This window comes from Lepidochelys kempii, chromosome 2 (assembly GCF_965140265.1).
Source record: "Lepidochelys kempii isolate rLepKem1 chromosome 2, rLepKem1.hap2, whole genome shotgun sequence".
In the NCBI taxonomy this organism is placed as follows: Eukaryota; Metazoa; Chordata; order Testudines; family Cheloniidae; genus Lepidochelys; species Lepidochelys kempii.
In genome coordinates this window covers 52,108,471-52,133,836 of record NC_133257.1, presented here as the reverse complement: position 1 = coordinate 52,133,836, position 25,366 = coordinate 52,108,471, and the positions used below count along the sequence as shown (strand labels likewise).

The 25,366-nt window shown below is 43.5% G+C and overlaps 2 pseudogenes; one reads left to right on the top strand and one right to left on the bottom strand.

Moving 5' to 3' along the window:
- Positions 1 to 4,329: 4,329 nt before the first annotated feature.
- On the bottom strand, positions 4,330 to 7,206 carry LOC140905886 (fatty acid-binding protein, adipocyte-like; annotated as a pseudogene).
- A 2,719-nt stretch (positions 7,207 to 9,925) lies between these two features.
- LOC140906101 (myelin P2 protein-like) lies at positions 9,926 to 12,134 on the top strand (annotated as a pseudogene).
- The last annotated feature ends 13,232 nt before the right edge of the window (positions 12,135 to 25,366 follow it).

Here is a 25,366-nt window from a genome sequence, read left to right as displayed (position 1 = left end):
GGCGCTTTTATAAGGTAACTGCTTGTTGCTGTCATTGGGAGTTGAATGTGCTCAGAAACTCATAGGATCAGCCCTTAAGACATGCAAGGAGAGAGAATTAAGGCTTGTCTACATGGAGTATTAGTCTGCACTAGAGGAGTGTGAATTTGAGCGTGAACTAGCATATACTGGCCCATGTGGACCCTGAAGGTGCACAAAATGTCCCCTAGAGTAGTCCCATTTCAAACAGTACTAAGTTAATGTGCACTAGGGAATGGTTAGTGCACACCAGAAGGGTCCACACAGGCCAGTTAGTGCATCACACATTATTGTACACTAGAATTTACACCCTCTAGCACAGACTAATGCATTGTGCAAGCCCTTAGTCAGAATACAGCAGTTATACTGCAGTACCAGTAATGTTAAGAATGAAAGGACAGTGCATTAATTATACAGATGAAAAGCCATTCTTAAGCTACTCAAACAGTGTCGACATTGCTACCATCCATCCTTGTGTCCCTATGCAGAAACAGCAGCTCATGCAAAGGATTTATAGCTTAGAAAGAAGAATAGCAAGAAATACCAGCACCATCACAAGTGGAAATAGCATATCTTGAAGCCCAAACCTTTTCTCCTAAGCAAATTAAAAAGAGACAGGAATTCCAAGCTCAGGTGAGTGGGGGAAAGATGGTACATTTCCCTTTGTCAGGTTAAGATCAGAATGAAATTCATTTACCTCAGTGAATTAGTAGCAGCGAACAATAGACAGCACAGGAGCCATGAACGAACAGTCCAGGAATAAAGTCTAAATGCAGATTCTCCTTCTCAAAGAGGATGTAATTAGAAAACTGAAAGGAAGCAAATGTGCTTACAAATTTTACAGAATAAAGAAAGAACGAAGATCTGGACAAATATCATCCAGTTAATCTAACTTCATTTCATCATGGAATAATGGAGAAAATAGTAAAAACAAAAAATCTTGGTGAAACTCAGACCCCCACTGAAGTTGCGCTATTTCAGTGGTGCCAGGATTGCATCCTAGAGAATAACAGTGCCATAAGCAGTAAGAAGCATGCCTTTATTTGAAAAAAGTATTGCCAAGCAAACTTGGATATTTTAAACATAGAACAACAAAAAAAAGTGTGTGGAAAATATAATGGAGATAATATTTTAGTCAACCATTTAATACATTAGGCTTGATTCATATTTCACACTATTTTTGAACTGGTGTGAACTCTACTGACATCAGTGGAATTACTTTAGATTTAAATGAGATCAGAATGAGGCCCAATTTCTACATCAGTGCCTAATATTTTTAATGACAGGTTTCAGAGTAACAGCCATGTTAGTCTGTATTCGCAAAAAGAAAAGGAGTACTTGTGGTTAGTCTCTAAGGTGCCACAAGTACTCCTTTTCTTTTTGCTAATTTTTTTAAGTGACTAATATTTTTGGATGCCTTGATATTTTTTGGTATCCAAAATAAAGGGGCTTTATTTTCAGAAAGTGCTGAGCATCTATATCTGAAAATCAGGCCCCTTTAAGTCACTCAAGCAGGACACCCAAAATCACTGTGTTTTGAAAACTTAGACCAAAGTGCCTAAATATTCACCATCAGTTGTGTATGGGGAAGAGCTGAAGTAGGAAATTTCAGCAGAAAACTAACCTTATTCTTCCTTCTTTCATCCCTCAATGACTTTTGCATGATGTTTAAAATCTGAGCCAGTGTCTTGTCTGACTCAAAGAAATGGGTTTAGTCATACCTTAGGAAACTAGGAAGTTGGGAAAAATCTAGTAGGAGATCACCAGCAGTGACAGAGTCACAATGACAATCTAAACCAAGAGCACATTCAAAAATATGGAGATTACTTTTGAACTGGGCAAATAGTTTGAAGAAGCTACAGCAGAGGACATTAATATCAAGGTAAAAAATAGCTGCTGGATATGGGTGTAAATGGGTGTCTCTCAATGTCACTCATTAATAAATCTGCAAATGATTAATGAGAAATGAAATAGCTGGAGAAAATGTCCTACTGGAACTCAAAGGTACCTTGTGTACTAGGTACATAGACCATGGGACTTGTTGAAAATTAGGTGAACTGCTTCATTTTTAAACTGAAGGACTTTGATGGTAAATACTCATTTCCAACCTGGTGTCTCTTCAGAATGTTGTAACCTTAGAGAATGGCTCACTAGTTCAAGTACAGAAGCGGAATGGACAAGAGACTACAGGAAGCTGGCAGATGGGAAACTACCAATTTTTTGGGGCACAGATCCTCAAAGGTATTTAGCTCTCATGGAAATCAATGAGAGTTAGGTACCTAAATACCTTTGAGGATCTGGACCTGGGTGCTACACAGATACAGAGAATATTGGCGCTCTTTCATGCTGTATATAGTTAGGCTTTCAGATGTAGTTTGTGACAAAAGAGGGGATAGAGTGGGGAAGGAACAAGGTAGATGTTGGAGGGTTAACAAAGAAATGGAGAAGCCATAATGAACTGACAGCACTAGAAGCCAATATGCTGCTATATTATTAATTTGCCCTAAGTTGAAAAGCAATTTGAGAAGGATGAAGACCACTCAGTTTAGAGATGGTCTCTAAGTACCCAGCTCACATCTCAGCATCTCCAAAAACACGATGGTGATTGTGTTCAGGATCTCTTTTCTGGTCATTCTCCAACTGACTTCATTATTAACTTTCTGCCATTGGTGTGCCCTCAGAGAAGTCAATTAGAGACTGACCAGAACAGAGAGGATACAAGAAAAGAGGCTTTGCTTGTTAATTTTAAAGGCTATTTAAAATAAAAAAAAAAAATCACAAAATTATACTCATTCCTCTTTCATCTCCTTGGGATATGCAATGCCCCCTCCAGCAGGGTTTGAGCATATGAGACAATGCCCTCTTTCTGTACACCAGATAAACTCCAGCTAAGTTAAGAAAGTTCTATACTGCTCTTTCCTCAAGAAAAGGACTGTTGTACACAGGCATATTTTAAAGCAGCATCACTAATGTGAATTGTTGACAATGTTAAATTAAAAACACACTAGAGTGCAAGTGTATTGGAATTTATAATAAATGAAGTCCCTGGTTTGTGTTGATAATCCAGCCCTAAGTGCATGCAAAAGAGCTTAGCACCCATTTTGGCATCAAAATAAGCAGCCTGATTTTCAAAAGGAGATTAATACATTGGATGCTGAGCTGTTTGGAAAATGGGGTCCTTATGTAGGGGCCTAAAGGAAAGTTGAGTTCTTTTGACAATCTGGCCCCACCTGTGGGCCCTTAGCTTTTTAGGCCACCTTACCCACTAAGACCCATCTGCCTGCCATTCTGAGGGTACTGTTATATTGAATTCACCATACCTTTTCATACTTGTACACCACTTGCCTCCATTAGTGCTCTTGCCCTGGAATGTTTTATACTTCCAAAAGGTATTCTTCCTGCTTTATGGTTTTCTTAGTAGAATTTTTTTTCTTGCTTGGTTTCAGAGTAAGAGCCGTGTTAGTCTGTATTCGTAAAAAGAAAAGGCGTACTTGTGGCACCTTAGGAGACTAACCAATTATTTGAGCATAAGCTTTCGTGAGCTACAGCTCACTTCATCGGATGCATAAAACTGTATGCATCTGATGAAGTGAGCTGTAGCTCACGAAAGCTTATGCTCAAATAAATTGGTTAGTCTCCTAAGGTGCCACAAGTACGCTTTTTCTTTTTTCTTGCTTGTCACCCAATGACAGAAGTCCTTTAGACTGAGAATCACATCTATTTCACATTGTTTTCCCATACTAAGATCCAATATTAAAATGGAGGAAGAAAGTCTTCATCTCTGGGGGAGGAATTCCATTCCTGTGGAAACTTCCCCCTTTAGAAAATTGTGACTATTTACCTGTCTCCCGCATATGGAGACTGAGTTCTGTCAGAAGAGCTTTGAGTGTTATAGCCAGATGCACAAAGATGTTGTCACCATTGCTGCAACCCTATGAATCAGCTTGATTACTTGGTATTTATTAAGATTAAATCTACCTACTCTTGCCATAGTACTCTACCTACTCTTCCCTAAAGGAAGGGAGTCAAAAGTTACTGGACACCCTGGTCCTTCCCCAGTTTGTTAAGACCCTCTGCCCCCCCCTCCCATTAGCTAGTGCTATATTGTACAAATTCCAAAACCACCATTTCTAGACAGTTGAATGTTTTATTGCATAACCACAAGAGTTCAGATTAGCTACAACACTGCTTTGGCATAAAGTCTGTAAACAGTCTGGTTCGGTCACAAAGTAGACTTGTGGAGCTTCACTCCTGGAACTGAGCTGGTTCTCCACAACTTAGATCCCAGTCCATTATGGAGACAGGGTTTCTTCATGCAGTTTCATAGACTCTAGTGCAGATAACATTGTTCATGGTACATTCCTAGGAGGACAGATTGTTGAACAAATGTATGTTAGGCAGCAAATCAAGTACTCACTTTTTATTTTAAACCAATAGCAAGCTTTAGATAACACCTCCATTCCTCCCTTCAAGGAAGTTAATAGGGAACAACTCAAACTCTCTGTACCTAAGGAGTGTATAGGCCTCTCAATCACAGTTTGGTCTCAGCAGGAGGCCAACCTGACAGGAGTATTTTTAATATTCAAGGCAGCATGCGGAGGGAGCATAGGCACCATTTACTTAGCATAGGAACTGCCCATATATGTTTTCTCTGAAACATCCTGGGTTCAGAGTTGCTACAAAAATTCCTTTTTCCAGCACCCAGGAAACAAGAGCAGGAAGAAATATGGCAAAGAGCCACATTGTCAATTCAGTAGTGACAGATCACATGTCAGTCAACATACCACAATGACAAGCAATGATGCAAGCTCACCAGTCAGTGTGTTAGACTATCATGCTGGGATAGTGGCTCTGCAGGGGATGGTGGGGAGTGTCTTTTACAAGAAGATTTACTACAACTGGTCAAGACTTAGATTTTCATGAAAAGGGACACAACTTTCATGAGAATTTGACTTTTGGACTTTTACCCACTCATTGTTACACAGCTTTATGTGCACATTTTTCTTCACTTCACAGTTTGGGATAGGCAGATGGAAGGCTAGGAGAATGCCCATGCCTTGAGGGCTTCTCCAGCTCTTCCATCTTTAACACTCCTGAATTTTAGTGTGCAAGTCTCACTAGTTTTGAGGTTACAGCCCCACCCCCATTCTATCATAATTCACATCCTACATGTTTCCATCCCACCGCCTCATTAGAAGCCAATATGGAACACATGTTGCATTCAGTGATTAAATACCAGGCATTAACTCACCACTACCAGCTTCCCATCCACCAATTTTCTTATTAATGTGGTCTCTTTTCCATCCCATTTCTGCACCTGAACCAGTGAGCCATTGTCTAGTGTTATGATGCTCTGCAGAGACAAGAAAACAAAGTGTTGCTATTTAGTCTGTGTCCCGCAGATTAAAGGAGATTTGACCACAAGTCCAACATTAACAGACCCCAGTTGACTGGGTATACCTATAGTTCTGCATAACACTTGTAGCACTTTCTTCATGTTAGACATGCTAACTTCAAGAGCAGTTTTGAAATCCTTTCCCTCCCACAACCCCAGCTGGTGATAAGGAAGACTCCCCTTAACTTTCCTGTCATCTGCTGTGGTCTCCTCAAACTCCTCACCCAGCTTGAAAGAGATCTCTGTATTTTTGAGGGTACTTAATGTTCTGATGGTTACCACATCTCCATTGGTGCTTATGATTACATTGGGCTTGGCCACACCAACTATTTTCCTGGTAGCAAAGCCCACACCTGTAGATCATGCAGGAGACTATATTAGATAGTCTATTCACTTCCAGAACACCCTCTTGCCTAGTGTTATTGCTTTCAACTAAGGGAAGGCAGGGAACCAGGGATTTAAAACATTCATGACTTGTTTCCGTGAGAATCTGCCCCTTGCTCTATTTTAGTAATCCTACATTTCAGAGGCTGCCTGAAACTTCTGATAAGGGCATTCCAAGCCCAGTCCAGGGAGTATGAAGTGAGGATATTTTTGGTACAGCCACTATTCTGAAGTGCAATGCCATGCAAATTCAATCCTTTTACTGAATTGAACATTCAGTTGCATATGCCCTTGGAGTTTAAAGGCCAAGAGAATCCTGGTGAGTCAATTTCACCAAGTTATGCAACCTTTAGTTTCCAGAGAGCATAAATGCTTTTAAAGGGATTTAGACCCCTCCTCCCCAAACAAACAGTTTGCTACAGAACTAGTAGCAGTTGAAAAGTGACTAAAAGGCAACACTTGTGCTCTCCATAAGATTTAGGAGAGTTTTCCAGGGTGCTCAAGTCTCATTAAGAAAAACAGGATTTAGAAGTCTGAGAATTTTGCTTCTAGTCTCTAAATGAAAGACTTGTTAGATTACAGTACTAACTCAGAAGAAGCTAGTCAGAGTCTCCAGTCAGTCTATGGGAGAGATAAGACCCTTTAAAGTCAACTTCAATTTAAAACTAGGAGTCTTTAGAGAAGCATATTACCCAGTCAAGACTTCTCCAGGTATCTAGTCAGGAGTCCATGCAATTCCTTAATTTAAGCACACACTAGCCAGCTAGCAGCAACTACTTCCAGTCCCTAGGGTACTTAAATTCCAGTTCTAATGAACTAGAAATTCTAGTACTCCAATATCAACATAAGATCGTACTTCAATGAAACAACCACTTAGACAGAAATCCAGATTAGACAAGTGTTTAATTACGGATCTTATTATAGTCTCAGCATTCTACTGCTTTGTGTTTCCAAGGGGCAAAGGTACTGAGTACTCCAATGGATTTTTCTACCCTAGACAATAGCACTACTGAATTATTTCTACTAGAAGTTAATTATGCATTATTCAATTAACAGGATACCACTCCCTCCAGTCCAATTCTTTCTACATTAAGAAGCCTGAACACACTAAACCAAGCAACAGGCTTCCCCAAGAACTCTGCAGTTTAAGATAGTGTGGCTAAGACAGTTAATCAGCCGGGGGGTGGGCAGGAGCAGGGAAGGAAGCCCTCAGTGAATAGTACAGGAAAGTCCCTAAAGCCAGGAAGAAGAAATCTGGATTAAAATGCAAATTCAGTGATCTTTCCCTAAGAAGACACAGATACAACCAGAAGTAACCCCACATAGCATTCCTTACCCAGTTCTCTCATATAATCCTCAAAGTTTTTACTAGAATTGAGTTTCCAGGTGCCTACAAATAGATCATACATTATGTGAGGCTTGTTAAACAGGCTTCTACAGGAATCAAGCAACAACTCTCACTATCAGACAAGAAGGTAGTATGACTTCCATAAGACCACATCACCTGTTTAAAAAGGATCCTTGACCATGTGACCCTCTGGGATGACCAATGGTGAGAGAGAATATCAGGAACTCCAATTTGAGCTCCTTTTTTTTTTTCCTTCTTAGTAGGTCATAGTGTTGTTATTCCTTTATTTTCTCTCATTGGCACATGGATCACTGTGTTCTCAGCACTTAATGGTCTTTAGCATTCAAAAATAATGTGCATTAAAGAAAAATATTTAAGAAGCATTTTGTTCAGGAAGAAAAGTCTACAGCATTAGGCCCTGATCAGTGGGACAACTCACAGTGCTTAATAAAGTTAAGCACATGTGTAAATTTTTGCAGGATTGGAGTCTGAATCAGTTTCTGTTCACCTGACATTTCTTGCACCTGCTTAGACCTTGCTATGATCCCAGGAACAGATTTTTGCCCTTTTCCTGCAACTGAATGTGCATGAGTGGATCTCTCTGCCCACTTGGAACCCTGTTGTTAGTTGCAGGATCTGTGTGATATTTTATCCTAACCCCATTAGGGTTGCACATCTATTAAAATAAATTGTATTGTTCCTATCCACGGAATTCTAGTGCTAATTATTGTTATTTGTTAAGTGCCAATGGTGTGCTTACTGCAGAATGGGACAGCAAAGGAGACAATGTTCCTGCTCTTAGAAGCTTATGCCCAGATCCTCAAAGGTATTTAGGCACCTGAAATTCATTGAAATCAATGGGAGACAGGTGCCTAAATACCTTTGAGGATCTGGGCCTTACAGTCTAAACAGATGGACAGCAAAAAACACACTGGTAGAGCCATGCTAAGGTTTGATCATAGAAATTTATGCTCCCTACCTCTTGTTGCATTTCTCCCCTCTTTATTAAACAAATATAGTTAGAGTAATAGATTTTAAGACTAGAAGGGAGCATTATGATCATCTGACCTCCTGCAGAACACAAGCAACAGATTTCACACAGAACACACTCGAGCACACCTAGCACTCCTAGGCTTCATGTTAGAAGTGAGTTTTGAGGAGAGGGACCTCACTGAGGAGCTTCCTATCAAAGCTGGACCTCTCTGATCAAACCAGACAGCAGGTCTTTTTTCTGTCAAGGTTTCGGTAGCAGAAAGTGTAGTATGCTTGGGCAGGGCGGAGATTTCAGGTCAGTTAAACTGATAAATTTCTGCGGCTCTGGTTGGGTATCTAAGAGGATTCTCCAATGAAGCGCCTGCTCTTTGTTGGTTTAAGCCCTGATTCTGTAAGGGGGCTCCGTGGAAACCCATGCGTCTGACTAGATGTTCCTTCCAGCTGCATTACAGGCACAGGCTACACTCTTCTCCACATGTCCCTTCCAACACTTACTTCCAATTACTTCACATTTCTCTTAACTGGGCTTCCAGCAAGTCTTCATTACTTATACCTTGTACAGACTGAGCATTGTTGTGATGATCACAATCACCAGCAATCTTAAATGGGCTATCTAGACAGTAACAGATTGATTTTAAGGTGGTCTTGTCAGTTTTTGAAGTCATGGAAGGGGTTTGGTGGTATTTGAGACCTAGCTCCCCTGCACACACCGCACTCTCCCAGTGAGCAGCATCTTGGCATGTATCTGTGTTCTGGCACCACCCACTATTAGAAGTTCCACTATTGTGATTTATATCAGGGAAAGTGTGGTCTAGTGATTGGAGCACTAGACTGGGACCCAGAGAAGACTTGGATTTTACTCTTAGCTCGTGGCACTGTGCCTTTGTTTCCCCTCCAACCCTTTGCCTTGTGTATTTAGATTGTCAGCTATTTGGGGCACAGACTGATATGTTTGTACAGCACCTAGCACAATAAGGCCCTGATCTCGATTGGGCCTCTAGGCACTATGTCTAAACACAAATAGTAACTAATATTAGTATTAGAAGGCAACTGAGCTTTTGCCATAGTGGCCAATGCACCATTTGCTGGACCCTCTTCCTAACTGCCCTGTGAAGTTCCAGTGCCAGAAAGCAGCACTTCAAGCACTGGTGTCAGCTCCTGCCAGTGGGAACATTCTGCTGGTGTAGAGCCATTGTGGAAGTTAAAGTTGGGCATCTGGGCCCAAGCAGGGGGGCAGGAACAATTTGTATAGTGGGGGTGCTGAGAGCCATTGAACCAAACTGTAAACCCTGTATGTGATGGAAACCACTTCAAGCCATGCGGTCCTGCCACACCCCCAGGACCCCTAGTTCAAGCACCTATAGGCCCAAGTGCTTTATAAATAACATTATTAATGGCATATGATTAGGAGTTTTTTTGAAACAATTAGCTTCTTGAGCCTTCATACATCTCTTTAAGACTGTGCTGCTCTTGTCTTGGAATGGTGATTTTCTTTTTTTGTTTTTTATTTCTGGAGAAGCTATGTTTTAAATTGGGGCTAAAATTGTGATTTTTTTATATCCTGTGCTGTATTTACTGACTGTGGGTTTGTGCTAAAAGAAATCAAACTAAAATTCTATTCACTGGAGTCCATGATAACTTTCCTGACTGGTTATCTCATAATGTCACATGTTCAGATCAGCTTTAAAAACAGACTTTCAGGGTGTGTATAGCTTAGGCTCTTTTCTTGGCTCTCTTTGAGAGTTGCTATTGTTTTCTTGAGTGTGTCTACTGAGCAAATCCTCACAATGTGTGACCTGTTCCTAGGAACTTGGAAACTCAGCTCCAGTGAAAAATTTGATGATGACATGAAAGAGCTGGGTGAGAAATGTTGTAATGTGTGGGATTTAGAAAGGATATGTTCTAGTTGAACTCTGCTCCTACATTTCTTCACTCTGCAGCTTCCCAGTGCTCATTTCTTCAGAAGGGACATGAGGGGTTTATTTTGAGAACTGTAAGCTGACAAGGGAAAGTGGCTTTCTGATGTGAACTGTTCTCATGAATGCTGCCCCTTGAGCTGCTCTTAGTGGAAGACTGAGCATGTCTTTTGGGGGTGGGGGAGGTAAATGGACTACGGAAAGGAGAGAATAATAGGGGTGAGGTGCCTGCTGTGTACATAAGTAAACTAAACATTATGAAACTTAAACTCTAGGTAACATGGGGTCTAGAGCTCCATTGCATTGCATCTCATGTAGTCACTTTGCACAGGTGTATCAAATGCTACCTATCTTAACTGATCTTGTTATCACTTTGCATGAATGACTCAAAGTGCAAACTAGTAAAGAATTAGACCCATAGCATTGTTTCAACAAAGCTTTGTTCACCTTACAAGTGAACTGGAATATCTTGCTGACTTTTAGACTCTACCGCAACAAGGAAATTGATGTAGGTGCCTTTCTGTAATTTACTCAAACTATACATGAGAGGACTGCTCTGTGAGACATGATACAAGCACAAGTGTAACATTGATGCTGTTTCTTCGTAAGACTACTATATAAATTTTGCTTCACCTCAGTTGGACTAAAGGATCTAAGCCAGAGGTGGGCAAACTATGGCCCACGGGCCACATCCAATCCACGGGACTGTCCTGGGGTGGAGGTTTGTGGGGGAGGCAGTCAGGAGACAGGGAGCGGTGAGGGTTGGAGGGGGGTGGGGTCCCATGGGGCCCTGGGGGGGGACAGAGAGTGGGGGAGTTGGATGGCGGTACGGGAGGGTTGCAGGGGGGGACAGGGAGTGGAGGGGGTGGATGGGTCAGGGGTCCTGTTAGGGGGTGGGGTCACAGGGGGGAAGGGGCAGTCAGGGGACAGGGAGCAGGGTGGGTAGGATAGGGGGTGGGGTTCTGGGTGGAAAGTTGGGGCAGGGGGTCCTGGGAGGGGGCAGTCACGGGACAAGGAGCAGTAGGGGTTGGATGGGTCGGGGATTCTGAGGGGGGTAGTCAGGGAGTGGGAAGTCCGAGGGGGTGGATAGGAGGCGGGGGCCAGGCTGTTTGGGGAGGCACAGCCTTCCTACCTGGCCCTCCATACCATTTCACAACCCCAGTGTGGCCCTCTGGCCAAAAAATTTGCCCACCCCTGGTCTAAGCACTACAGTAACAAACTGCTGGTACAGAGAGCATAGGAGACTAGTCCTACTCTTATTCCTTTAACTTTTATCCCATGACCTTAACGAGTATCTGAGACATCTTGTAACTTGCAGGTGTGAGTTTAGCCACCAGGAAACTGGGCAGCCTCACCAAACCCACTGTGACCATCAGCATTGATGGGGATGTGCTAACAATCCAAACCAAGAGCACTTTCAGAAGTATTGAGGTCTCCTTCAAGCTTGGGAGGAGTTTGAGGAAACCACAGCAGATGACAGGAAAACAAAGGTGAGGGCTAAACAATGGGGGCAAAGTGACAAGCCTTATAGAGGCAAAAACCCCAATCTTTCCTAACCTCCTGCAGACTGAATAACTTCTAACCTGCAGGACAGTGGGCTAAACTCTTTACTTTGAGGTTTGTGTTTGTTTTTGGTAGAGTATTGTAACCTTAGATGATGGCTAACTGACTCAGGTGCAGAAGTGGAATGGCAAGGAGACCACAATAAAGAGAAGATTAGTGGATAGGAAGGTGGTGGTTCCATTCCTGCTATTTGATCACTGAGCAGTGTATCTCCACAGTAAATGCTTAGCAAGTTGAACTGTAGCAAAGATGACTGACTAACTTTTTTTAACCTGAAGGAAACTCTTAGAGGCAAAGAACTCTACCTTATGTCAGCATTGCATTGTTGCTTCTCTAAGTGTTTTCTGAAAACCATGTGTGATAGTACTTGTTGAACTGCATATGGAGGCATTTTAAAATCATACTGTGATAACTTCCCCCTTTTTAGGAATGTACCACGAACAACGTCACGTGCATCAGAATATATGAGAAAGCAAGAGGACATCAATCCCTGCCCACTGGACTAGAAACTCCCTGAGATGGCCCTTGACAAGAAAGCTCCAGTACAGGCTTCTGTTTCCAACTCCAATGTGTACAGGCTTGTCTCAGAGTAACAAAAACGCTTTCAGACACTGAATATTGGAGGCCATATTCTTTGTTAGCTTGTAACTATGCCTGAAGATTTGACCTTCAGAATTGTAAAAACAGAGGTGAGATGAAGGTGTCCAGTCCACCTTCTCCAGCCTACTCTGTCCTCCTCTATTCTTGTAGAATAATAATGTTTCCAAGTTGCTTGTCTATTCTAGTTTAAAGTGCTTTAAAAATCCCACTAATTCTTTCTAATCTATGTAAGGGGACAGTTGCCCCTTACTAACATTCAGTGGGGGTGTTTTAGTTGCTAGCTCCCAGTACTAAAAGGGGGAAGGGTCGATGGGGAATCAGTTCCTTGAGACTGCCAGCCCTCAGGAACAATGGGGAGAGGCCAATGCTCCAGGTCAGCCTGAATGACAGGGCGGGCAGGCTAATCAGGGAGTCAGGAGGCCAGGGAGGTCCCGTCCTCCATGTGAGCTGGAATTTCCTGGGTCAGACAGAGTGGGGCCCAGCTAAGGAGAGAGCAGGGGCCCAAGTTGAGCTGGGGAGCAGAGCTGTGTCAGATCCAGAGGGACCAGACCCTGTCCTGGGAGCAGAGCTGCAGCCCCAAAGCCAGAGGCACAGCCCAGAGAGAGCAGACCTGTCCTGGGAGCAGAGCTGCAGCAACCAGAGCCAGAGGGGCCAGAGAAGCAGCCCAGGGAGCTGGAGGCAGAGCAGCAGCAGCAGCGCAGAGACCGAGTGGTGCAGCTGGGGCTGGAGCAGTCTGGAGCTGGGTGCAGTGAGCAGCTGGGGAGACCGAGGGGGACCCTGGGCAGTGGGCCCAGCACAGGGAGATGCCTCAGCCAAGAGGCTCTGCAGGCCAGGCTTGGATCATAACCGTGACAGGGCGGGGGCGACACTGGGAAGAAGGGTCCTACCACTTAGAGCCTGAGAGCGTGAGGCCACCACCAGAGCAAGTGTCCAACCCACAGCATCCCTGCAGCACAGCCAGGGCCTGAGAGGAAGGCCTGGGACTTACAAGGAACAGACTGTGAACTGCCCTGACATTCCAGAGACGCTGTTTGTGATGTTTCCCGCCACAGAGCGGGTTGATGTGTTTCCTTTAACCTTTCCCATTTTCCCTTATTCTTTTTAAAATTAATTGTTGATTAAATAACTTGCATTTGCTTCAAATTGTATGTAATGGTCAGTGGGTCAGAAGTGCCCAGTGCAGAGAGTACCCTGGAGTGGGGACACCCTAGCCCCTGTCCTAGCTGACGACAGCCGGGTTGGGGGTCGAGCCTCCTAGGAATCCTGGGCCCAGCCTTGTTGGGGTTACGAGGACTCCGCCAGACGGAGTGGAAGGGTAGCCCTCAAGGGCAGGGAGGCCACTGGTTAAAGGAAGTGGGAGCAAGGACTCAGATCCTTTTGCTTGCCCACTTCACCAGGGTAGTGCAGAAGCCAGGAAAGTTCCCCACAATAGCGGGACTATTCCCCTGCTTACATCTAGTCAAATAGATCTATTTTAGTGAAAGTCCCCTTCTAGAAAGCTTTTCTATAAATATAAGCTTGGTTTTTGGAAGTTGTATAAAGGCATAAGTGCCTAATTCCCTTGAGGTTTGTGAATATTCCATCCTAATATTATAGGAACGCTTTCTTAAGTTATGTCCCCTTGATCTACCCAAAACCACAACATCTTCCCCACAGACATCTAAACTGTACATTAATATCTTAATTCTTGTCCTCCCCACTGCTGTAGTAATCTTAAAGGCTGTATCTCCTTCCCTAACTGACTATATTAGAGATTAAACAAATTTAACATGGAGCCTCACATGATGGGACCCAGGGTGCAACTTTCCCCCACCTCTGTATGCTGGATTACCACTGCTTAACTCATAGGGTGAGTCACATTCCTCATAATACACAAACCAATAATTCACACCAAAGTCTCTATCTTAACGCATGAATGGGCTGGATGCCATTCTAATTGGTCTGAAGAAATGCAATGCACAACAGAATATACAATGCTTCCCTTGAGAGTACACTGCTATATTTCCTCACCTAAAAATACCAACTGATGAAGGCAGCTGCTTTTCTCAAACACCCATGTTAAATAAATGAATGATATTGATGCAAACGAGGAAGAGTACTTTTGATCTCCTTCTTCTGAAGCATCAGGGATGGCCATGACTAGAGCTGGTACATGGGAAGGGGTGGGCCAGGATTCTGGGGTGGCACCAAGCATTTTCTCTCCGATCACCAGATGTGGGGTTTGGAAGGAATTTCCCCCTAGGTCAGATTGGCAGTGATCGTGAGGATGGGGGGGGGTGTCCCAGATTATTTGGGTATATCTCAATCATTTCCCTGTCACTGTGGGGGCCATGGGCAGTGGTGTACCTCAGTCCCTCCTATTTTCTGCCTGTGGAACATAATAGTCTAGTCTCTTATGGGCTGTGATACTTAACTCTAATTTCAGTTGTTGGATCTAGCGTGAGCCTGCTGGCCTGGGTTATACAGCAGATCAGTCTAGATGAGCTGGTGGTCCCTTCTAGCCTTGAATGCTATTGTTCTATCTGAAAGTGTAATCCACAGTGAACTCAAACTTTAGCAGAGCATTCCCAGCCAGCTTTTCTTTGAGGACAAATCTGACAGCACAAATGCCGTTCTTAGGGAGATTAAGCACAGTAGTTCTTTCTGTTACCTTGCACCTTGATTAGTCACTTACACATGTGTTTACAATGAAGCCAGGCTGATCAGCTAGCTTTTTATACTCGCTCTGTAATGTACAGAGGAGAGAATTGACCTGTCTCTGGAATGTGGTACTGTTCACTGTAGCTTCTCTTCTATGAACCAGTCCTTGAAAGAAGAACATGGGTGTGTGCCAGTCTAGTCATTCAATTTACACAAAACAATTAAGAAGCTGCAGCATAGGGGTGTCTTCTTAAGATCCCATTCCTAGAAAAGCAACAAACAATTCCACTGCTATAATTAAACAGATAAAAAAGGAGAGAAAATAAGAATATTCAGCCCAAGTCTTTACATCAATACATTAGGCCCTAAGAGTAGGATGGATGAAATTTTTAACTTTTCATGCACTTCTCCCTAGGGAACTTACCATTTTATCTTCCCCATTACTCCTGGGGTTGGGAATGCTTCTTCTTTCCGGTAGTCTGCATTTAGTACAGTAGACTTGCTTTCTGGGTCCTGAGGGCTTTTGTTTGCAGAAGTCCTCATCCAAACCCTACCAGCAACGTGTCTATCTCAAGTAAGGTGAACCCTTGCAGAAGCCACCTAATAACTTTACCATCCAGGCAGCCTGGAGACAGGCTTGCAGAGCCTGCAAAATCATCAGCCCAAGAAGACAGAGGTTAGGGCAGCTTGGAATGTGCTAATTCAGACGATCTCATGGGGAGATTTCACTGTCATCAGAGTCTAAAGGTGTCTTCCTGTGAGTGGAAAAGGTGGGGATATTGCACATGCTTGAGCTCCAGGGGGTAAATCTTGCCTACTGACTGTATGGTTCAAAATGCAGAAAGCAGCATCAGCTTAGTTAAAAAGCTGGCACGCAGCTGGCAGCATCAGAAAAACTCTGCCCACTTGGCACTCCGGGGGGTGTCTCAGCATGAAGGAAAAGACAGGATGAGGCTCATGTTATACAGTGTTGAAGATGACAGTGGTGGGCTATATAAAGGAGACTAAAATGAGTCCTCAAAAGAAGCATTTTGGGTAGGTGACAAGAAAGACAGAAGAGGGTGGAGGTGTCTTGGGAAAAACAAACAAACATACAAACAGACTGGACGGACACCCCCTGGTGGCAGATAACGGTGTGAATTTCTTCTCTCAACTGAGAACTGCAGGTACAATGGTTCATGAACCATTGTATCTATTCCAGCTTGGCTTGTCCAAGCCCACACCCAGGCAAGCTAGGTTTAAAGGCTGCACTTTAAGGTGTTTTTTCTATTGCTTAAACAAACAGTATTTTGTATGAATGCCATGATGGGGTCTGAGTTTACCACCCTGACTCCTCATGTAGCGCACTGATTGCGAAGAGCAAGGTACCACTGTGAGCGAGTAAGGGCAGTAGAATCTGGCCCATAATTTTGGATTTGACTGCTGACTTTGGTTACAAATGCTAATTGAACTTAGGCCCAGAAATAATCTCGACCCTTGGAGGAAAAAGAGATAATAAATGGGTAGCACTGGTTCCAAGGAACCCAATGTCAAAAAGGAGGATACATATCCAGCTATATCCATACCACAGACAGCAAGATGCGGGGAGGGGTCATCTGTGCTAGCGTAGAGTGACCCTGTGTTCTAGCATTCTGAGGGATGTGTCCTGATGACATGTCCTGGTTTTTATCTTAACTCCCCTATTGTCCATACTAAACAATCTCTGACCCAGAAAGTGCTTTAAACCCAATCTATTTTACCTGGCTGGGGCTATAGATTAGAACCCAGAATCCCTGGGTTGGAAATCACCCACTTTACAATGGGGATGCAGGCTAACTCATGCGTGTGATGACAGTCTTCCACTGCTGTAATTACTGATGCACCAGATTTGGTTCATTGAGTGCCAGTCCCACATTTTTCTTGTTTCCAGGCATAATCTTAACACAGACTTTGAATTATATCAGTAGGCCTTTTTGTTTGATCTAATTCAGTCGTTTCTTTTGCACCTTTGCCCATCTACATTTGTTGTTATAGGTTATTGTGATAATTTATGAACTTTCACTCACTTTTCACAGTTGAGCTCACGACTAGGATAAATGTTTAGGCCCAGTTATCACAATGTAATCCCTTCCTCTTATGAACCCATTCCACCTAGGATTGGACATTTTGTTCATAAAGTCACAACTGCAATCAAAGACAGATCTTCATATGGCTGGACAATGTGATTGGGAGCCTGAAGTCCTGGATTCTATTCCCAGCTCTGTGTGGATTTCTTCTGCAACTCTTTTACCCTGGGGGGGGGGGGGGCACTTTCTTACAGCCAGTCTTTGAGCTGTTTACTGCCAATGCCTTAGATTTTGGTTTTCTGATCAAAGCAAAACTAGTGAAACGCTGGTAATTGGAACCTCTGACTCCTCATTGGTCCTCCTGGCTTTCTCATTGGTCCTCCTGGCTTATCACATATTCATGGCATCCTCAAAAAAAAACAGTTGAGAGTTTCGTAATTCACTCCAATCGTTTGTCTCTTGCTATGTGCTCTCAAACATTTGTGACCTATTTCTAGGGACCTGGAAACTTGTCTCCAGTGAAAACTTTGAGGTTTATATAAAAGCACTGGGTAAGAAATGTGTGTGAGTTTAATGTCTCACTTTCTTTTTAGAAGTTATTGCTGGTTGTAAGGTCTTGCCATGGCTGTAATGAAAACTAACAGAGCTCTTGCTGCCTCTGTGACTCTCTGCTCTGCAACTCATTGGGGGAGGGGGTGAAGCTTTATTACTGGTTAAAACATTTTTTGGAAGCAAGTACTTGAGGGTGGGATTTTAGAAGTCACACTGAGACTATCTGAACCTTCTTGTCTCTTTCAGTTCTCACAACTATCTATGGAAGGGATTGGTTGAAATTCATTCTCATGGGGGGCGGGGGAGGGTTAGTGCTTCAGAAAAGACTTCATCTGAGCATGAAAAGATGGTCACACATATGCTCACTAAAACCTGTTTTTCTTAATTATGAAAAAGCTAAAAACCTGGAGACCTAAATTCCAGAAACTGGTGACACTAAAGCAGAAGTATGGCTTCTTCTGGCAATTTATCTTGGCCTTATGGGGCTCAAATTATCCCTCTGGGGTTGTTACAAGGACTGATGAGTTGGCGATGCATGGCTTGAGGGGGGAGATGGTGTGGGGCCCTTGCTGGAAAGAAAAGGGAAGGAGAATAAGGGGTTCAGTAAGAGAGAAGCTAATCTTGGTTTGGCTTTAAATCTGCAAAACTTCACTGGCTGTGACTTGGTTTTGCAAAATGTGTGGTGACTAGTCAGTCCCCATTTTCTTCAAACCACCGAAATCTAAGGGAGGGAGCAGGTAGGAGCTTGTCTAAATAGTTCAAAGCTGGGCTGGATGGGAAAATGCTCCTGTGCCTTGTAGAAAAACACTAAAGCAAGGATCTGGTTTAACACATTGTAAGTTAGCACCATTGCCTGTGGCTTTCTGCTCCTGTGGGATAGCTCAGTGTGTAGGAGGAACAGCTTGCAGATAGCTGTAGTCACAAGGGCTGCAATACCCTGATTGAATTGAACTAACAACCTCAGATAGCTGTGTGGGAAGGAAAGCAGTCCTGTTGAGTGAATGCTAACATTGGGGACTGGCAAGCAGTAGGTATCTCTATTTACTCAATATTCTGTAATCAAGTTGGAAAGTAGAAATACAGTCTTTAACACTTCATCCACTGCTATTCATCTGGTTAGTTTTTAACTTTCCTGAAGGACACTCTTTACCTCCAGGGTTTTACACCGCTATCCATCATTGTAGTACCTGAGGGACTGCACAAAATCAGGAAGAAACAGTCTCCTGATAATTCCCTTCTTGATCTATATGGTAAAGTCTTTCCAGAGTTTCAATTTTGGAGAAACAAAAAGGCAAATCTGTAGCAACTTGCTACAAATCACAGATGTGGTATTTAGTAAGCACTAAGAGAGTGGGTTGTTGGAATGAAAGCCTGGCTACCCGGCCTGCTTCAGACTTTCCACAGTTATTCTTGAAAAGGAAACTTGCAACAAAGCCTCATTTCCTCACCTATTTAATTAAACACCAGGAAAAGCTAGTGAGGAAGCTGTAGAGTATATTCCTCCGAACTAGGAAGAAGGAACCATCCCATTGCACTACACCCCAGAGGCCAATTCTTGAACTACCTAAACAACAGGCCTAACAAAGAAAATAACAGAACGCCACTAGCCGTCACCTTCAGCCCCCAACTAAAACCCCTCCAACGCATTATTAAGGATCTACAACCTATCCTAAAGGATGACCCAACACTCTCACAAATCTTGGGAGACAGGCCAGTCCTTGCCTACAGACAGCCCCGCAACCTGAAGCAAATACTCACCAGCAACCACATACCACACAACAGAACCACTAACCCAGGAACTTATCCTTGCAACAAAGCCCGTTGCCAATTGTGCCCACATATCTATTCAGGGGACACCATCACAGGGCCTAATAACATCAGCCACACTATCAGAGGCTCGTTCACCTGCACATCCACCAATGTGATCTATGCCATCATGTGCCAGCAATGCCCCTCTGCCATGTACATTGGTCAAACTGGACAGTCTCTACGTAAAAGAATAAATGGACACAAATCAGATGTCAAGAATTATAACATTCATAAACCAGTCGGAGAACACTTCAATCTCTCTGGTCACGCAATCACAGACATGAAGGTCGCTATCTTAAAACAAAAAAACTTCAAATCCAGACTCCAGCGAGAAACTGCTGAATTGGAATTCATTTGCAAATTGGATACTATTAATTTAGGCTTAAATAGAGACTGGGAGTGGCTAAGTCATTATGCAAGGTAGCCTGTTTCCTCTTGTTTTTTCCTACCCCCCCCCCCCAGATGTTCTGGTTTAACTTGGATTTAAACCTGGAGAATGGTCAGTTTAGATGAGCTATTACCAGCAGGAGAGTGAGTTTGTGTGTGTATGGGGGTGGGGGGGATGTGAGAAAACCTTGATCTATGCAGGAAATAGCCCGACTTGATTATGTAAAGAGTTGTCACTTTGGATGGGCTAGCACCAGCAGGAGAGTGAATTTGTGTGGGGGGGTGGAGGGTGAGAAAACCTGGATTTGTGCTGGAAATGGCCCACCTGTTGATCACTTTAGATAAGCTATTACCAGCAGGACAGTGGGGTGGGAGGAGGTATTGTTTCATGATTTCTGTGTGTATATAAAGTCTGCTGCAGTTTCCACGGTAAACATCTGATGAAGTGAGCTGTAGCTCACGAAAGCTCATGCTCAAATAAATTGGTTAGTCTCTAAGGTGCCACAAGTACTCCTTTTCTTTTTGCGAATACAGACTAACACGGCTGTTCCTCTGAAACCTAAACAAATGTTGTGGTTAAATCTCCTGCATACTGGTGCTTCTTATCTAAATCTTCAGTTAATTTGCTGGGTACAGGAGCCAGATCACAAGTTTAAGGCCCTTGAGTAAGATTGTGTTTAGTCCTAGTTCTTTAATGGTTACTGAATTGCTGCTGGTAAGGCATGAGGTAACAACAAGAACTCAACTCACCAGTATACTCTGTTTTCCATAATTTGAGGGTAAAGGCACTAGGAACCCACATTCAGAGTAATGTGAATTCTACACTGTTTGAGGCAAAGTACCACCCTAAACCTCTACCCCAATAGCCAGTAAGGGTTGACGAATGCTGCAGTAGCAATGATTCTTCCAAAAGATCTTTCTTCAGAAAGACAAACTAAATGAACAGTCAATGCAGTGGCTTCAAAATGCTTCTGTGTTTAATTAAGTCAGAGGGGAATTAGGCCTCATCAAGAGGTGGGGGTGAAGGTATAGAAAGACATTTTGAGGTTAAGTGAAGTGAGCTGTAGCTCACGAAAGCTTATGCTCAAATAAATTGGTTAGTCTCTAAGGTGCCACAAGTACTCCTTTTCTTTTTGCGGATACAGACTAACACGGCTGTTACTCTGAAACCAGTAAGGAGATAATAGTTTCTTCCTCTATTTCTGTGCTCAAAGTGGCCCACTTCCCAACACCCTCTCTCCTGATGTAGGCCATGGAGAAGGCCGCTCCTTGGTGGGAGTAAGGCTATTGGAAAGTGGGTCGCTATCACTTATTTATGGTAGTGCTCAATCTGCTTACCAGTCATATCTGAAAATGGCTCTCCCCTATGGAGCTCCTTATCTAAGGGCAGGTCTACACTTAAACCGCTGTATCGGTGCAGCTGCACCACTGTAGTACTTGAATGAAGAAGCTCTAAGCCAACAGGCGAGAACTGTCCTGTAGGTGTAGTTAATCCGCTTCCCTGAGAGGTGGTAGCTATGTTGGCGGGGGAAGCTCTCCTGCCGACATAGTGCTGTCTTCAGATCAGTGTAACTACATCATTCGGGGGTGGATTATTCACACCCTTGAGCAGTGTAGCTATAGCAAAGTAATTCTATGCCTAAGGGTGACCAGGGAGGGTAAAGGGATCAAAGTGGTAGTTGCCCACCTCTGGGGAGAATGTGGCTATCTAGATTTGCTGTTGGTAGTACGACACACTGTTAAACTGGATTCTTTGGGGCAACTGCAGGTGCAAATGTCCTAGTCTTATAGCGTGCTAGGGGTGTGCCTCTTGAATGGTGGTCTCAGTGTAACTTGTTTGCTGGAGCTGTGAAAGACTCACTGGTAACATCTCCTGTATTTTATAACCCATTCCAGAATGCTTGCAGTAGCAGAGGTGAATCTCTGATGTGGTTAACCGAAGAGGATTTCAATTTACTGTGTAACCCATAATTGACTTGATTTTTCTCCAAAATAACTAAAACATTCCAAAAACATGCCTTAAACCAGCCTTTAATAGGAGAAGGGCAGGGTTTTCTGGGTTGTTGAGCATAACAAAAAAGAGAAGAGTTGTTGCTAGGAGGTAGCTAGAACAATCATTTCTCTAATGTGGACTCTTGGGTTCCTCTCTTTACTATCTTCTCTTTGTAACACAATTATACAAATACAAAATTGTTTGTTAGCACTATTCATAACTTAAGTAGCTAATTTTAGAGTCAATTCCATCTCTAATTAGGAAAGAAAGCCTGGATTTAGTTTTGCAAAAGCTCATCATCCAAGTTTTGGTTTTCAGTGACAAGTTGAGGCTGAAGTTTCCACTTTGTGCCACCAAATTTCAGGGAGATTGTCACTGAATAAAAGGATCAGAGTTTTACCTTTTCTCTCACTAAGCTTTCTCCTGTCTCTGGCTTCGGTAGAGATCAAAAAAGGGGAATTCAGCAAGAAGTTCAGCTGAAACCAGTGACTTTTAGTGGTGAGGGTTTTGTTACAAAACTCATTGTGTCTCACAGTGAACCCTTCTAACGGCCAGTTTCAGAGTAAAGCTGAGGAAGCACTCCAGTCTAGCTGAGGGTTTTTTTTTTTTTTTTGCAGGGAGGGTATTTAGGTACCTGAAACTCAATTCACACCACCCAGCGAACTGGACAGTTTTGTCCAAACTGATGAACGTAGGGTTATAAATAAAGCTACTCAGTTGTCTTTAATCATTAGTTTTTGGCACCATATTAGTTCTATGATTAAAAGTTACTCTTATAATTATGCTTACCCAAAGGCTCCATTAATAATTGGGACCCCATTGTGTAGGCATTGTACAAACATATGGAAGTACGTAGTCCCTGTCCTGAAGAGCTTATAATCATTTTAAAACAAGACACAACAACTGAGTGTAACACACACCAGGACCAAATGGGAGAAAGGACAAATGGTATGCTAAGAGCACATGATTATGTAGTTCTGTGCACAACCTGATAGTCTTATATTTAAAAAAACCTATTAGTAATACTTACTAGTCATGGTCAGTTGCAAATGTTTAAGGAAATTAAACTTCTGCTATAAATAATCAGGTTGTCATAAAAACAGGAATTCAGTCATATTAACACATTTGAGTCATTGAGAGGACTGGAACCTTTAGATCCATTCCCAGACCTCTGCCACTTGAGCTAATGGAGTAACTGGTAACAGTAATAGATTGTCTTCCTTTATGTGGACCAGCATTAGTAGGGGAGAGGAGACACTCTTTGCCAGGGGTTTCACAGCTATTTGCTGACATCAAACTCAGCAGACTGTTGACAGCAGATTCAGGAATCTGAGTGCCATTCTCAGCTCTGGAGAAGAATGTGGAGTAGTGTGTACACTCTTCTGTCACCTCTGAGCTCAACCCTTCTGCCCTTCCCCTGAAGGCTGTCACCCTTCCAATTCTCTCTTCCCCACCTCTGCCTCCTTGTCCCAGTCCAAGCCTCCACTCCTCAGTCTTCTCATCCTTGACTACCCAGTCCCTTTGCCCAGCTAGTCCCAGTTGCCACTGCATCCTAGTTCCTTGTCAAATCTGTCCCCACACCTCTACCTCCTCCTACCCCACGGATTCCTGGCCTTGTCCAGCCATTGCCAGTCTCCCCCTGGATCTTCATCTGATCTGTTTTCCCCACTCCCATTAGCCCCTTGTCCTCTCTCTGTTTCCCTCATTACTCCCAATCACATTGCCTAGCCTATCCCGGTGTCCATCCAGGGTCCCAGTCTCCCCCATCCCACCCCGACCCCCAATACTTAGCCCTAGTTTCCTTCTCCCTCTTTGCTAAGCCTCCAGTCCCAATCTCCCCAAACCCCAGGGTCCTTCTCCCAAGCTACTCTCCCCCACCTCCTCAGTCTGACTGTTGTCCCCTCTGCATTTGAATCATGCAGCTTCCTCCTCAATACCATGGAGCGTCAGCAGTGGGAGCACTGAGAGCATGGAAGAGACAGCCCCCCAGCTTTCAGTTCTGGTTCCTGGACTCAGACCCGCGATTGCTGGGAAAGTCCTGGGCTGGAGCATGCTCACTGGAATGGAATCATTGAGGAATTTAGCTCTGAATGTCTCGAAAATCTCTACAGAGCACGTGTGAACTGTGATTGTCAAAGATTTATAACCTGGCCAAAGTTGGGTGGATTTTCACAGAGATGGCAAAAAGTGACACATTCTCAGGACAAAGGCCATCCACTCCCTCCCCACACCACATGCACATTTCTGGTTCAGTGCCCGGGGCAGTAAAACTTGTCAAAGAAAAGGTTGCTAGAATTTTTTAAGTTGGGTAAAGCAACATAATTTTTTCTGTAACTTCATCCGAAATATCTGAATGGTTTTGGCTGAAATTTTCCAAAAACAAATTCAGCCTGAGTGGACATCTACCATGGAAAATTTCAGCCCAGACAGTAATAAGCAACTAAAAATGGGACTTACTTGATAATGGGATGACTCAGGTAATGTTAATAATAGGTGGTGCTACCAGCCTGCCTATAATATGTAAGGGAGAGAATGGTTTTCTCAAATGAAGAACTGTGATAGTCTTAAAGGGACATGTGGACACTCAGAAATTCATAGAATCATAGAATATCAGGGTTGAAAGGGACCTCAGGAGGTCATCTAGTCCAACCCCCTTCTCAAAGCAGGACCAGTCCCCAATTAAATCATCCCAGCCAGGGCTTTGTCAAGCCTGACCTTAAAAACTTCTAAGGAAGGAGATTCCACCACCTCCCTTGGTAACGCATTCCAGTCCTTCACCACCCTACTAGTGAAAAAGTTTTTCCTAATATCTAACCTAAACCTCACCCACTGCAACTTGAGACCATTACTCCTCGTTCTGTCATCTGCTACCACTGAGAACAGTCTAGACCTTCTAGACCTCTTTGGAACCCCCTTTCAGGTAGTTGAAAGCAGCTATCAAATCCCCCCTCATTCTTCTCTTCCGCAGACTAAACAATCCCAACTCCCTCAGCCTCCCCTCATAAATCATGTGTTCCAGTCCCCTAATCATTTTTGTTGCCCTCTGCTGGAGGTTTTCCAATTTTTCCACATTCTTCTTGTAGTGTGGGGCCCAAAACTGGACACAGTACTTCAGATGAGGCCTCACCAATGTCGAATAGAGGGGAACGATCACATCCCTCGATCTGCTGGCAATGCCCCTACTTATACAGCCTAAAATGCCATTGGCCTTCTTGGCAACAAGGGCACACTGTTGACTCATATCCAGCTTCTCGTCCACTGTAACCCCTAGGTCCTTTTCTGCAGAACTGCTACCTAGCCACTCGGTGCCCAGTCTGTAGTGGTGCATGGGATTCCTCCATCCTAAGTGCAGGACTCTGCACATGTCCTTTTTGAACCTCATCAGATTTCTTTTGGTCCAATCCTCTAATTTGTCTAGGTTCCTCTGTATCCTATCCCTACCCTCCAGCGTATCGACCTCTCCTCCCAGTTTAGTGTCATCTGCAAACTTGATGAGGGTGCAATCCACGCCATCCTCCAGATCAATTATAAAGATATTGAACAAAACCGGCCCCTTGGGGCACTCCGCTTGATACCGGCTGCCAACTACACATGAAGCCATTCATCACTACCCGTTGAGCCCAACAATGTAGCCAGCTTTCTATTGACCTTACAGTCCATTCATCCAGCCCATACTTCTTTAACTTGCTGGCAAGAATACTGTGGGAGACCATATCAAAAGCT